The sequence below is a fragment of the Emydura macquarii genome, unplaced genomic scaffold (genome assembly GCF_026122565.2).
Source record: "Emydura macquarii macquarii isolate MOO-44397 ecotype Brisbane River unplaced genomic scaffold, CSIRO-AGI_Emac_v2 contig_75, whole genome shotgun sequence".
Lineage (NCBI taxonomy): Eukaryota > Metazoa > Chordata > Testudines > Chelidae > Emydura > Emydura macquarii.
In genome coordinates, this window is record NW_027130212.1 from 7,082,075 (window position 1) to 7,099,015 (window position 16,941).

Sequence of the window (16,941 nt, forward strand, 5' to 3'; positions counted from 1 at the left end):
CTGCATCAGAAATGTTTTGTTTTGAAAGTTTCAAGAAAAAATGGTTCAGCATTTTCTAAAACGAGGTTAGTGGAAAAATACGCTTTGCCCCTGTTAACTCTTTTTTCTTTATAGCTGTTTCATTGAGAATCTCTATTCCCCTATTCTTTGGAACAAGGGCTTGAAATTTGGCAGGGAGGGAGTGGTGTCCCAGCATCACAGATGTGCCTTTTGCTGTTCCCGTGAAAAAACATCCACCCCTGACCAAGTTACGAGCCTTTGAAAAATGTCAGTTCACACACACTCAGTAGAAACATGTTGTACAGTTTGGCAGTTACATTCTGAAGATTCCATCTGTGCGAAGATTCTGAAGATTCCATCTGGGCTCCAAGGGCCAAGTGCTTCTCTATTCTGCTGTGGGCCAGACTCAAACGCAAAGGGGGCAAGGGCTGGATTTGTGGGGGAAGGAGGCAGTAGCATGGAGGGAGTAAGTTTTTGATGGGGAGACTGGGACTGAGAGCCGGAGTGGGTGGTACCAGTGGCAAAGAGATAGTAGAAGCCAGTTTGGGAGAAACTGCGGGCTAGATGAGGAGACTGAGATCAGAAACTCAGAATGGGAGACTGGGATTGGCTGGGTAAAGAAACTACTTCCTACATTAGAGAATTCTGATTTATTCCCAGAGCACCATCCATCCTATGCACTGAATGAGGCAGGGGTCCTGTGGAAAAATAAAATGTGATTGTGTAATTAAAAATGATATCATAATGCATAATTCAAGGATGCCAAATTAAGGTCACTGGGGCAACTTCAATTCCAGCATTTCCTAACTTCTGAGTGTGTGACTTGACACTCAGAGGGTTCTTTTAATGTCATTGTTAATGTCTGTAATATATAAGACAGCCAGATAAAGAATATTAATGTCTTAGGCCTCAATTCTGCGAGTTGCAACATGTGCACAGACAGTTGCACTTGTATGGAGTTCCATTGACTTTATTTAGTCTCCATCCTGTCACAGTATTCCATGCTGTTGTCAGTTAAAAGATTTGGCCCTTATTTTCTACTTTCAAGTTGTTTTTTGATCCCATGACAAGGCAAATAAATGTAAACCAGTGTAGCTGAACACCATATTCAAATTTAATTGTAAGCATCTATTTTATCTTTCTATGGTATATAATCCTGATTTCTTTCTTGCAGTTACTACTGGCTAATTTTTAATAATTGCTTAATGAACAGGATGCTCCACTATAAAAAGTTTTCTCTAGTTGTCATGACATTCAGGCTTGCCTTTGTCTTTTTCAGCTCTTCTGCAGCACTTTTTCATTCCTCATATTTCATAAAGGACCTAGACTTGTGTGAAAAGACTCATCAAATGTATTGCAATTTGTCTTTCATCTTACTGTTTCACATTACTCATATAAGTGATGCACGCTGGCAAGTCTTGACCGCTTACTCTTTAATATTTCTTATTTCTATGATGCAGAGAGCTCTGCGATAGACTCAAAGTCGTCATTATGATACATTTATCTGCATTGAACTGTCTTTGCCATCTATTAATCTTTTAAATGTTCAGAGTCTTTCTGTATCTGATTATAGACTTCTCCATTATTTACTGTTAAATATCCTCTTTATTTGATTAGCATTACTCTTGCCTTGTTTTTGCTACCATCTATCTTTTATCTTTTGAGACAAATCTCTAGGTATTCCTTGATTCTAATAGTTTGGGTCACTGGAATTAACTTCAAATAGAACACTTTTACTTTAAAAACCACTGATGAAGTTTATCACATTAGAAATTGTGCATCTGTTTTTTTTTACCACACACATTCTTTTTATTGTCAATCAGGATCACAAGAATGGATACTAATATTAATTTACATCCTGCTGACAATCCACCAAAATCAGCCTTTTATCTTTCTAACGGGGTTTATTTGGGGATAAGTAATTTCTCAGAAATACCTTTGGAAGTGTATTATCCAAGAAAATGTGCAGTTATTTTTTGCGACTTATTTGTATATTTCATCATCAAACAAGAATATCAAGCTAGTGGAAATGTTTATCCCACTGAGAGCCCTAGCAGCTGCAGTTTTGGGTTGGGTAATTTGTTTAGATACTAAAATCCAAAGCCAAAAGTGGTTGCTTCAAGTTAGGCTCTTAAATTCATATTCATGTATTCTAGTGAACGAGGTGTGATTTTTTTTCTTGAGACTTCTCATGGCTAAAACAAAGAACTCCAAATCATCCATCAGGCAGCTGTGTTTTTGCAGTAAAGGTGAGTCAGATTTACTGTTAATGTTATCTAGCTAAAAATAATGTAAGATTTAATTAGGGATAAGTGTGAGGTGGGGAATTCTAAGGAAGGAATCTTAAGCAAAAGCCTGTAGCTCAGGATGAAAGGTTAGATGTCTGATGTGTATTCCAGCCAGGATTAGATGTAGCATCCAATCCTGAGAATGGGAACTTGGTTTAGTAGTCTGTCTCTGAAAAGGGTAATAAGTAGAAGAAGCCAGCTGTTACAACATTGTCTGCTGCTAGTCAATGGCCAACTTTTGTGGTAGAAATCTGTCTGCTCTTCATATTCTTTGCAGTGAGGCCCCCAAAGTGGAGTGTTCCTGATAACAGAAAATGAAAACAGAAGACCCCAAAAAGATGAATGAAAGCCCTGCCAGTGATGTCATTACATCAGCAACTATCTTGGGAATATAACATTTACAAGAGTGGTCAAAGTTGCCTTTTCAAATGTAAATTTCTTTTCCCCTCCATTTCTCCTCCAAAACATGTGTTCTAATAACACATAACATTTACAAGAGTGGTCAAAGTTGCCTTTTCAAATGTAAATTTCTTTTCCCCTCCATTTCTCCTCCAAAACATGTGTTCTAATAACAAACTAAACACTGGTCATGAATTCCTACCTATTTTATACTTGACATAATACCACAGTGTATGATAAGTGCATTCAAGTGTAAATGGAACTCTTCACTAGGATCAATAACTATTGCTGTTAACCATGGCAGGACTTAAGATGCAGTGTCTACAATCTTAGTGCAGTGACTTAATTTCTCCGAAGGGAGCCTTGTGTTTATGCTTGCACAGATTTGCAGTGGCCTCAGTTCAAATGACTCTGTTGATGGATCAGGACCTTAATTTAATTTGGGAATATAGGAACTAACTTAATGCCTACTAAAGCCAATTGGAAGATCCCCGTCAAGTTCAATGAGCATGAATCAACAACAGAAATGCCAGATAAATATGGCATCTCTGATACTCCAGTCCATTTCATCCAGAAACTAGTAATTGCATTGTCCTATTTTATACTGTAGATCATTTTAGTAAGTAGCAAATTGACTGGCACTAGTCATAGTTCATTACAATAGACACAATTTGGGGATACAAATGTATATATCCCACAGGGCAGATTGTCAGCTGGTGTAAATTGTCAGATCTCCACTGAAGCCCATGGCATTACGACAATGTACACCAGCTGAGGATTTGCCCCTATATCTTCAGTTTCCAACTCCCTTGTGTGCTCTCCCTAGTATGCTAGTTGCTGCTGGCTTCCCTTATAACAAAGAAATGTATTGAAAAAAGAAACTTATATTATCAGGAGAGCTGGATGAATATTATTCATTGAATTTTTTGTTTTTAAAATAACTTATCTGACAATTGTTTTGTCATTATTCATCAAGCTTCATAGTGCTGGTAGTTTATTTTTCACAAATATCTTAACTGAATAAATTAATTAATGAATTTCACAGTCTGTTGAATACAAAACCAGACAAATAATTTTCTGTTAGTTACTTTGCTCTAATCATGTTGAAAGTTATGCTGTCATGATTATGAACTTGGTAGCCAGGCACAATGGTTCCTGACACAATGCCTAGATGCATATTCTGAAAATGTCCTTGTGCCTCAGTCATCTAATTAACACAGTCCTCCGGTCAGAAGATGATTATTTACCAAGTGACAATTTAGGAGGCTAGAAACACTTGTTTGTACTAAAACTAGAACTGGAGCCCTTCTGCTTTAGTTTTAGGGGTAAACAATGCTCTTAAACTCATGTCTGGTGACTTTTCTGTAGACGCTTTGTCTTAGTTGAAAAAACAGTGTTCTCTAATGTCAGATGTTTCATCATGCATTGTATGTTGTTGCGTTATGAGAATGTTTTTTTCATAAAGGCCTCACAAGCATGCCTAATCTTTATTGTACAGTACATATATTAACCAAAGTAGCCCTGAAGAAAATACATTTAGAGAAGAACAGAATGAACCAAAATCACTAAGAATGGACAGAAGAATATAAATTTGTGCTTCATAGTATAATGGAAAACTGGGGAAGAGGAGCAAAAGCTAACTGATGTGCTAAAAACATGACTAAATCATGTATCATTTTAAAAACCATATATACATGCACTAGCATGCTTTACTATTATACTATATATATATATATATATATATATATATATGCACTAGCATGCTTTACTATTGCAGTCCTATACAGAGTAGCAAGAGAAGAATATAGAATAATTTTAAACCAAAGGAATGCATTGTCCTTGAGATTCTTTCCTTTAAAATACTACTTCAAGTTTTTATATATAATAGATCACTTGTTTTTAAAAACCAGATCCTTCAGAATTGTCAGATGTTAGCACTGAGCTACCTAGATTAATATGTATCTGTCTATATTACAGTCCTTCCAGTATGTAGCAGGATCTTCAGATCGACAGCAGAGACCTGGATCATATGAGGTAAAGGAGGAATTCCACATGCTAACAGCTGTAGTAAACTGTTATCCTCCAAATATATAAATCTTTTAATATATATATATATAAATCTTTAAAACAAGTACTTTTATTAGGAGGAAAAACTTGAAGTAGTATTTTTAAAGAAAAGAATCTCAAGTATAATGAATTCTGGTGACCTCCTTTTGCTTAAATTATTCCATATTCTTCTCTTGCTACTCTGCATAGGATTGCAATAATAATGCTTGCTGCTGCTGTTGAGGTGGGGGCAGAAAGAAACCGAGGCTGGGCTATTTATTGGATTCCACAGAATCTTAGGCAATTTTGCATGATCTAGGTCCAAATGCTCTGAAATATTGAGTGTTTAATGTAAAGCCCGATTATGTACCATAAATATTTGTGGAAATGAATAGTCAAAGTCTGCAATCTAGATTTTTGTTGATATACAAGATATGGGCATTGACAGAACTATGTACACAGTATTACACAGGAATATTTATTGCTGTGTGTTTCATCCACGTAAGTTAGGAGTGAAGAGACTGAACAAAGTATTATTTTGTTTTCAAGGAGAATAAATATAAATGTCTTACTACAGAGTAAATTATAGTGTGGGAAGCTGCAGCATTGTCTTCATTTGTTACATTATCCTTTGAGGTGTTTTACTCAGGTTAAGGAGTGGATCCATATTAATGATAAAATAGAGTACATATCCATTGTTACATTGCATAATTTCATGTTTTAATGGCATACTTTCTGTTCATTATGAGATAAGAATGTGTAAAAGGTATAGCAAAGATGGCTTTTGCAATGATTTGCAAAGCTTAATACTTCAATTTTGATATAAAGGACTTTTAAATCTTCTGGACAGATACTTGAAAACTAAGATAGAAGGCTTTTGTGTAACTCACCATGGTCAGTGGAGGGGCAATGAATTTATATTAATAAAGAAATTTGCTCCAGTTTTCAGTTTAGAGATTTAAATAAATGCATACTTCTCACAGAAGAAAGCAACAGTTTACTTTAACTGCTTTACTGCATCCAAATGCTAGTTTAGACATTAAAACTTAGTCTCTGAATAACCTTTGAAAGCATAACCAGTACAAGTTTTCACTAGTATTGGCAGGCAGTAAGGTGATGTTATACTGCCAAACTATGGCAGCTGAAGTTTAATGTAGCCAGGCTGTTTTGACTAACATAAGAGGAATAAACTGCAGAAATCACAATTGTGATATCTTGGCTTTATTGTGTTTTTCTCCTTTCATGCCAAAGACAGCGTGTAATCAGTGTTTATTTTTCTAAAATTGTAGTTTGTTGATGTTCATGTCTTCAGTATCAAAGTACAATTTATGGTACAACCCAGGGCTGTGCTCCTGCAATTGATGGTGCAGGCAAAGATCAGCAGCCGCACGTATCCCTGCTAAAGTAATTGAGGAGCCAGATGGGTGGTGAGTTCCGACGATATTTATTGCAGGGTCAGGGCCCTAGTAAGTTTAGTTTGAGGACTTACAGTATACATGAAACAGTGTCTTCTACCGTCTGTCATTTACTAGTACTGTTTTATAATTATACCTATCACTGCTGTAATTGGGAATCTTCATTTATTTTAAACCCACAATTTTGAGACTTTATAAATTAGTTACAATATACTGGGAAAATTCTAAGATGAAACTCTAAATGCTGCAGTATATTTTTTTCATACTGTTTTCCCCTAAAACCTTTTGATGAAGTTTACAGACATAATTCATAAACATAAGTTCATCAGTTTCAGAGACTTTTTGCTCTTTTGTTAGAATTTTTTTTTAAAAACATTGATAAGGTAATAATGCATAACAAACTTAATGCTTAGATTTTGAAATTATAAAATAACTTTAAAATTTTCTGGCAATCTAGTTAGGATAAATTTAAATGTAAAGCTATTTACAAGGCTGTTGTAAACTGTCAATTTTTAAAATTTCCATCAGGTGTGTGTAGGGGCAGGGGTGGTAATACAAAAAGTATACAGTGGTCACACTTAACATTTGTCCAGTTGTTAGTGACGTTACTGGTTCTTTCAAATGGAACAAACTTTAAATGTTTCCACAAACCAGGAGCTGTTGTTTGTATCTGTGGTTACAATGATATCTAAATGGCCTTCACACTTAACTGGGGGCCAGTTGGTATTCACCTGTCTTAGCCCAGAGTATTCAATGTCCTCTTGGCTTGTTAACATTCTTAATTCAAAGGTGTCCACATCATAAAAAGGGTACTTGGCACCATCACTGATCATCTCTGCCCAAAGGCTAATATAATTTTGGAAACTGACTGTACTCTGATCACTATAGGTTGTCCCTAACTCAGGGTTGAGAAGCATGAACAGGACAGTGTTGGGAAGCTTGGACTGCAACTGCCTTCTATTGCATGTGTTCTGTGTAGATAGGTATAGGCACACATTGCAGTATTCAAACTTGGATCCAGACTTACCCAAAATTCAGGTGGTGTTTTAGATCCAGGGTTTTGGTTCAGGTCAACTTCTGGTTGTGTGAACAAGTAGATAAATAGTTTTGTTGATATTAAACTGGCATTTTCAACAGTTGTTTAGTTTTTCCATATAGTAGTTGTGGAATTAAGCTAAAGATACATTGTGTACATAGATTCTGAAAGTAAGTAAATAGTGTTGGATATTCTGTCAACTCACATGTCTCATCTTCAATTACTATATGACTGAATAATTCTTGACATACATATGCTAGCTGTGATAACATAATCTTTCCCTCTTTTATCTTTCAAAGATTTAGGATGTGCTTATTTATAATTTAGGGTAGCATTCTGTATCCTAAACACAATTCTTTGTGTTTTACAGTTGTATCCTATTCAATAGTATCTTCTAAACAGTAAATGGTAATTTAAAATCTGTGAGGCAGAAACTAGAAGTAATATTTCACAGATATAGGCTACTCTGTCCTTGCTTTATGTGCCTTTCTAGGCCTTTATGTACCAATTTATTGGAAATGAGTAGGATCCTGAACAATGCTTAGGAAAAATGGTCCAATGAGTTAGCTAATAAATATTCACGTCAAGTTTTCTTATAGTTGTAATTAAGACTGCTATTCATATTACATAGAATAGTTTACTAGCTGAAACCTGGGCATCATTATTTTTCAGACAGTGGAAGATTTTTCCCTGTCTGGAAGATGGCATTTGAGTCACTACATGATTATTAGCTTGTTATTAAAATTGGTTCATAGGACTGGATCTTCAATTGGTGCCCAGTGGCATCGATTCCATTATAGTCAGGGGAGCTACATATGTTTAAACCAACTAAGGTCTGAGCCCATCATGTATAGTTTTCTATTCCCGTTACTTACGAAAAATAATGAAGTTCTTAATATTTCACATATTATTTGAAAGAAAAGAATAGAATACACAGTATTACTTTGACCTTTACAATACTTTGTAATTTGATTTGCTGAGTGCCCATTGTCAACTTCCACAGATTCAGCCACCTGCATGATAGCAGAGAACAGGGACAGTGCCCCAAAGTACAGAATGTTTAAAGGATACCGTAATACAATCTGCACTACAGCTTTCAGGGTATATCACAAGCAGTTTCTAGCCATAGCAGTTCTGAGGATTCATTCTTTTGCCAATACTGAATATGTATAGCACACCATGTATCCATTTTTCCTGGACTTAACAGCAATGAGAAATTTTATGAACTTAACCCTTTCCTATTCTCCGTTGGGATTTTTTCCTAATAAGAGAAATGCAAGCATGTTGTTACAGCACAGACAGAAATGTATGCCCTCACATGCAATCATAGCAGTGCTTTTTCAAGAAATGTGCATTCACTTATCTAGGTAGGCTCTCAGCCTTGTTGATGCTATGAGGTATTTTATGTTTTGAGGGGAGGGTAATGGTGAGCTACCTTGAAAAGCTTACGTGGACAAAGGCTGCTCACCTAAGGGCTTATTTGTGGCCTTAGTATTGTAGCAGTTTTATTAGTAGTAGTATTTATTATTGTAATACACAACTTTTGAGGCCCACTATGCTTGGCACTGTAGAGTCGCATAATAAGGGACAGTCTCTGCCCGTAAAGGCTTAGAATTTAAATCAGTTGTGTCAAGCATATGGTTTGCAAGACAGATCCAGTCCCCCAAGGGTTCTTTGCTCCATAGTCCCCACCTCATCTCGTGCACCAGGAAGTTTCTGCTTTGCAGCTCAAGGGGCAGGAGGAACAGGACCTAGAGCTGGCACTAAGGAGGGTGCTCATATCTGGGAACAGGGAACTTACTGGCAGCAGGAAACTTAGGAGCAACCGGTGCCCCACAAAATAATATTACAGCCATGGTTCAGGAGAGGCTGCTTCACAGCATCATTTCCCCACCTCCCTGCTACCGTCAATGCTGAGCCTGAAGAACCGGACCCCTGTTCTGTGCTCATCTTTTGCTGTAGCTGCTGGGGTTTATATACGAGATTAAAGGGCGCTGCTCCTTCTAGACAGAAACCCCACTCATGAATGCCCAGAGCCCATGGCGCAGAAGGGGGACATATTTTTCCTTGCTCACGCCCAAACGTGGTATAGAAATCACTTTGGGGAAGGATCCTTGCTTGGGAAATTTCCATCGTTTGGGAAAGTTATGAGTGACTTAGAACAGACACATGCATATTTCAAAGTAAGGAATTGGAACCATTGTGTAACCAGCATTTATTACCCTATTTGGGGTAGATCCTCAGCTGGTGTAAACTGCAGTAACTCCACAAACTTCCATGCCAAGGAGCTGTCCTGGTTTTTCCTTTTCATTTAAGGAACCTACAAAATGTTCAAACAAAAGAATAGCGACTGGCTCTCATTCAAAGCCCACTACTCCACCTCAAACATAAATGTAAAGGCTTTTTTTTTCTTGGAGGAGTAGGTTTACGCAGGAAGCATTTAATTATAAAGTAACAGGGTGAATACAAGCCAAGTAAGATTCCTGTCATTTATTTAATAAAATATTTGTACAAAGTACATTAAGGAACAGATGACTTTGACATTAATGTACCCAATGCACTAATAGAGGAGGCTGCCTTTATAAGAATATTCTTGGTAGTCAGGGAATTGAAAGTGTTCTAGGAAGAAATTACACTATAGTGAATTTTAACTGAACAGTTCAGTACATCACATATAGAAATATTAGTTTATAGAGATATAAGGATATAGTCTTATTTCACTTTTGTTGGATTTACAAGTGTCTCTTACTGTGTACTGAGATAAGAATAGCAAAATAATACAGCACAGGATTTTAAAGGTTTCCAATAAAAATGATTTAATACCAAAGAGCTTTTATATAAAGTGAGGGCTGCCCAGTTTTAAAAGAAATGTTTATATGAATAAAGTCCTTATACTGACAAGTATAATAGCTTGACAAATTAATGCACTGAAAAACTTCACTTGCATTCCCAGGGCTACTAGTTGAGCTTGATATTGTTGGCTAATTCAAGGAGTGGAAAACCTGGCAGTTTAGAGAAATCACAACTAGCTAATGCTGCAAAATATGTGTCTAATATTTAAAAAAGTAAGAACCTGCACTTGGGCTCCTAAATCTGTATTTGACTTTCCAGATGTTGAGCACTCAATAACTCCTATTGATCTCACTGGGTGTACTCTGCACTTTTGAAAATTAGGCCACTTATTTAGGATTGAAATATAAACTCAGTTTAACTTTAGGCTCTTCTTTTTTTGAAAATCATGGTCTGTATCAATAAAAAGCTTTGCGGGTTAGTGATCTAAGGAAGATCACCATAGCAGTGATGTCTTAATTAGTTCCTAATAATATCTCTGCCAATGATCACACCAAACAGGATGGGTATGAAAAAAAAAAAGAATTTTGGAGACCACCTACTCCAACACTGCTTAGACTGACTGAATTAATGCAAGCCAACAACCAGTTCTTTGGTGATGCAACAAGGACTTAAATGGAAGAAGCAAAGGCAGGACCACGATGAGGACTACGGCTACACTAGAGAGTTTGCAGCAGCTGCGCCACTGTAAACTCTCTAATGTAACCGGTCTAAGCTGATGGGAGGGAGCTCTTCTGTTGACTTTGCTTGCAGGGCTGGAGTAGTTAGGCCAATGGGAGAGCTCTCTCCTGTTGGTTACATTAGAGAGTTTACAGTGGGACAGCTGCATCACTGCAGTTCCACTGCTGTAAACCGTCTAGTGTAGCCATAGCCCTCGATACCATCTACGCCCCAAACCCTCGAAGGCTCTGAGCATCCTCAGCTCTCAATGATTTCCATTGGAATGGAGCACTCAACATCTAAAAAAACCAAGCTTCAATGCTTCACTTTATCCATATGTAAATAGGTGAGGTATTTACTTACTTCACATGGATGGTGACTCTTTAATTGTACTGTGAGGTGATATGCAATCCTCAGATGAAGGTGACATAAAGGTGTCAAATATTATAACCAGTTATTATTAAGTTATTATTCCTCACAGAGGGAAGGGCAAAAGGATTCAGAAGTCAGCTAACTCCTAGAGATTAGGCTGAAGAGTGTCTACTTGAGTTACTGATTATTTGATGGGAGCCCTGTAACCTTGCATTGGGCCCAATTAAATGCCTAGTTGTCAGGGGGACAGGTGGACACTGCTCCTTATCATTGTTAAGCTAATAAAGTTGAAGCCTTATATCCTTATATCCACCCGTGTCTATCTTGCATTCACCTCCATGTCCTGATCAGTTTAGTGTATTTATATGAGCAAGTATTAATAAATAAATTGTTTATGGCATGTCTGTTCATATGTAAAATCAAAGTCATCTGAAAACTATCCTATAAAATCAAAATGACTGTTTCTAGGAAACTATGCCACATGGCTGAACATAAAATGGGCTAATATAGGTGCATTTTATTATGCATCCTTTTTATTACCAGCACACAGCAGGTATTATCCTCCTTTATATTGCATGAGTGTCTCACTTATTGCTTGTATAATAATGACTGCTATAATGAATAGGTGAGAATAACAGTGCCATCTGCTGGTTTTGTTAATGGAATTACGTCTCCCAGTCACCTGGTTAATCTGCCGCCCTTAAATCAAAAGATCACAGCATCATACATTTCCATATTGTTGTTCTTCGAGTGCTTGCTCATGTCAATTCCAAGCAGGTGTGCGCGCCGCATCCACAGTCGTCGGAAGGTTTTTCCCCCAGCGGTACCCATCGGGTCAGTGCAGGCGCCCTTGGGAGCGGCACCTCCATGGTGCTCTATATATGGGTCCGCCAACCCGCTGCCTCTCCAGTTATTTCTTACTGCCCATGGAGAAAAAGAGAGGCGGGGGTCATCAGGGCCCACCACCAAAAGTGAAGGAGCCTAAAAGACTAAACCTGTTCAGGAGGAAGGTCTACTCCACTGGGGGCCTGCAGCTGAGAATCACCAACCAACAGGTGATCCTCAGCCGATGTAACTTCAACTCATGGGACATGATGGCGAAGTTTAAAGACCACCTTCCGGCAGAGTCCAAAACAGAATTTGGTGCCATGGTGGAGTAGGGAAAAGCTGTAGCCAGGACATCATTACAGGCTGCACTAGATGCCGCTGACTCTTCAGCAAGGACTATGACTTCAGGATTGGCTATGAGAAGAAGTTCTTGGCTGCAGGTGTTAGGCCTCCCACCTGAAGTCCAGTCCACTTTCCAGGACCTTCCCTTTAAAGGAGCAGGGTTATTTTCGGAGAAAACAGACTCCAAGCTCCACAGCTTCAAGGACTCTAGGGTGACCCTGAAATCCTTGGAACTGCATATGCCCTCCATTCAGAGGAAGCACTTTAAGCCCCAGTCTGGGCAAAGGTTTTATCCTCAGCATCCTCAGCAGGACTTCTCCAGGTGGAGGGGAAAGAACAATGGGCATAGGACTCCATAGCTGCCAAACCCTGGCAAAGGCGCAGAGAAGCAGCCGCCAGGGCCAAAACAAAACTTTTGAAGGTGTGCCCAAGGACAGTTACCGGAGCCTCCCCCTCTTTCCGCAACAGATTATCCCATTTCTACTGGGCCTGGGCCTGAATAACATCGGACAGATGGGTATTGTACACAGCAGAGGTTGGATGCTTCCTCCAGTTTTGTTCTACCCCACCTTCCCACCCCCTTTCCAAGTCCCTCTTCAGGGATCCCTCTCATGAGCAACTTCTCATAGGAGAGGTGCAGGAACTGCTTTGCACTAGAGCGGTAGAAGAGGTCCCTCAGGAGCTCAGGGGAAAGGGGTTTTACTTCAGATATTTCCTAATCCCAAAGGCAAAAGGAGGACTCAGGCCTATTTTCAATCTGCGGAATCTCAACAAGTTCGTAAGGAAGCTGAAATTCCGCATGGTCTCCCTAGCCTCGATATTTCCCTCTTTGGTTCTGGGGACTGGTATGCTGCCCTCAACATAAAAGATGCTTATTTCCATATCTCAATAATACCCTCCCACAGGAGGTTTCTCAGGTTCATAGTAGGACACAATCACTACCAAGTCGCTGTGCTCCCGTTCTGCTTATTGGTGGCTCTGAGAGTCTTTACAAAATGCATGACCATGGTCGCCGCATTCCCGAGGAGACATGGTGTCCAGGTATATCCGGGCAATCAGGTTGGCATGCCATGTGTTCCAGTCTTGCATCATGGGCAAAGAGATGTCAGTATTCACGGACAACGCAATGGCGATGTTCTATATGAACAGACAGGGAGGAGCACGTTCCTCTCGCCTGTGTAGGGAAGCCATCAAACTCTGAGACTTTTGCATCACCTGCTCCATAAACTTGGAGGCGTCCTACCTTCCCGGGGCCCAGAACGAGCTGGCGGATCACCTCAGCCACTCCTTCAACACCCACGAGTGGTCTCTCCATGCAATATCCTGAGAACTATTTTCCCCAAGTAGACCTATTTGTGACGCAGTCCAACAGGAAGTACCACCAATTTTGCTGCTACTGGGGGCACAGCCCGGGTTCCATGGCAGATGCATTCCTCCTTCCCTGGGTTCACCGCCTGCTTTACACATTCCCGCCATTTCCTCTCATCCACAAAGTCCTCCTGAAAACCAGGAGAGATGGGGCCTCAGTTATTCTTATAGCCCCAGCATGGCCGAGGCAACACTGGTACAAAACACTGCTGTAGCTCTCTGTAGACACCCTGATAACTGTGCTGCTGGTTTCAGACCTAATTACACAAAACCATGGTCGGTTGTGTCACCCCAGCCTAGAGTAATTTCACCTCATGGCATGGAAGCTGCATGGTTGAGCCTGAGGGAGTCAGAGTGCTCGGAGCAGGTGCAGGAGGTCCTCCTTGGTAGTCTGGAATCTACCAGAGCGGCGTACTTGGCTAAATGTTGGAAGATGTTCTCGGTATGGTCACTACAAAAGGGCACTCCTCCAATGTAGGCGTTGCTGTCTCTTGTACTAGACTACTGCTGCACCTAAAGCAGTCAGGTTTGGCAGTTGCATCTGTGAAGGTGCACTTGGCAGCTATCTCCACCTTCCACCCGGGAGAAAGGGGCCGTTCGATATTTGCCAACCCTGTGGTGTCCCGTTTCCTCAAGGGCTTAGAAAGACTTTACCCTCAAGTACGTCGTCCAGTTCTGTTATGGGACTTTAACCTGGTGCTCAATAAGTTGATGGGCCCCCCTTTTGAGCCCCTAGCTTTGTGTTCTCTGTTGTACCTCTCATGGAAGGCTGCCGCCTTTGTCGCTATGTAGCAAGGAGAGTGTCTGAACTCAAGGCGTTGACCTCAGAGCCCCCGTATACAGTATTCCATAAGGACAAGGTGCAGTTGCACCCGCATCCAGCTTTCCTGTCCAAAGTGGTCTCTCAATTTCATGCTAGTCAGGAGATTTTCTTGCCAGTGTTCTTTCCAAAGCCACATGCCAACAGGAGGGAATGTAGTCTCCACTCCTTGGATGTCAGATGGGCGCTGGCTTTTTACATTGAGAGAACTAAAACCTTTAATAAATCGAATCAGTTCTTCATTGCTGTAGCAGAAAGGATGATAGGACTTCCAGTGTCCTCTCAGAGGATTTCATCCTGGATTACCTCATGTATAAGGGCATGTTATGAACTAGCCAAGGTGCCAGCCCCGTTTCTCATGGCACACTCCACAACAGATCTATAGGACCACAAACTGGTCTTCTATTACACATATTTACTTTGCATTATGCTATTACCCAGCATGCCAGGAATGATGTGGCATTTGTTAGAGCAGTGCTCCAGTCTGCAATCTCGTGAGCTCTGACACCCCCCCCCCCCCCCCCCCCCCCCCCCCGTTGGTCTGCTTGGAAATCACCTGCTTGGAATCAATGTGAGCAAGCACTCGAAGAAGAAAAAGTGGTTACTTACCTTCTGGAACTGTTATTCTTCAAGATGTTTGTTTGAGATGTAATGTCCATTCCAAGACCCACCCGCCTACCCCTCTTGTTGGAGATGATTGGCAAGAAGGAACTGGAGAGGCAGTAGATCAGTGGCCCCTATATATATCGCCATGGAGGCGCCAATCCAGGGGGCACCTGCACTGACCCAACAGGTACCGCTGGGGGGGGGAACCTTCCGATGACTGTGCACACAGCGTGCGCACACCTGGTTGGAATAGACATGAGCAACACATCTCGAAGAATAACAGTTACAGAAGGTAAGTAACCATTTATTTATTGTATAATTAGAATAGTCTTGAGTTACGGCATCACTTTTTTCATTAGTAGTATTAATGTCATACCTGTGATCTTTACTATTAAATGCTCGAACATATTAATTCCAATTCTGCAAACATACACATGTTTAACTTTATTGTACAGTACTACTACTCAGGGTAGTAAATTAAATGTGCACATTTTTAGGATTGGATCATAATGCATAAAAACAGTCTTTATGCTTTTTTAAAACAATATAATGAGCTATTTTTTACCTACAGCTGTGACTATAGTAATAAAAAATTAAACCCTAATCCTACAAAGATTTAAGTACGTGTTTAACTCTGTATACACTGTGCATAGTTTCACTGTAGTCAATGAATAACCATAGATTATTTTATTTACTGTAGCTGTTTTCTATATTTATATTCCTGTGTAAAAGCACACTATCTTTAAAGATTCAGAAACCACATGTACAGAGTTAAACTTACCTCCCTTTAATAATCTTACCAAAATGATGCAATTTTTAATTGAATTGTGGTTTTAAAAAACTTTTCTTAATACTGAAATTCAATAAGCTTTATTGTTTTACTGATCAAAAATCAGAAAAATGCGGTTACATCCAAACCAAAACTTCCCATAAGAAGTGTCGTTTTGAACATAACTTCATTTTGGAAAAAAAAAAATATTGAAAGAATGTGTATTGGTATCATTGAAACATTCAGTTTTTTGGCATTTTTGGAATGCAGTGTTCATATTTTGTTTGAAAAAGACTTTGTCTTGCAATCTTATTTTATAAGAATTAAAAAATTTAAAGTGTCAGATTCTGCACAATGTTTTGATTGACGCAAAATAAAATAAAAAATAAATCAAAGTTCATTTTGTGGGAAATTTCTAAATTTTTTGTCATTCTGATTTGTCAAAATCAGACTTTCCCATGAACATAAGAATGGCCATGCTGAGTCAGACCAATGGTCCATCTAGCCCAGTATCCCTGTCTTCCGACAGTAGCCAACACCAGGTGCTTCAGAGGGAATGAATTAGAACAGGTAATCAAGTGATCCAACCCGTCAGCCATTCCCAGCCTCTGGCAAACATCAATTCCTGCTATCGGACATTGGAATTATGGTTCCCACACAGCTCCAATGTGTGAAGTAACTGTTCCAGGGCAAAGTTTCAACAGTAGCCTTTTGAGTGCCACACCATTTGGATGCCAAATGGAGGACATTGGGAGTCTGATTTTCAGAAATGCTGAGCACTCACAATTCCCATTGGAAGTCATTTGGAGTACTGTTTAGATCTTTGAAAAATACCAATCCAAGTATTTTCCATAATAAAGTACATTTAAAAAATGGTTTTGTTTTTCAACATATGTTGTTTATTGAGATGTGAAATTCACCCTGTGCCTGAAGTTTTATTAAAACCCAAAGTCTCAAAGATTTTTAGAAAGCCTATGGCTTTTTTTCTTTCAGTTTTAATTGACATTTATGTGTCTGATGGCCAACTGACAAGATGCTTGAAAAAGATTAGCTACTTAGCTATCAGGAACATCATGTTTCTACACATTTCATTGCTTCAGCACACTCCAGTCATTTTAATGAGACACATTCTTTAGAATTGG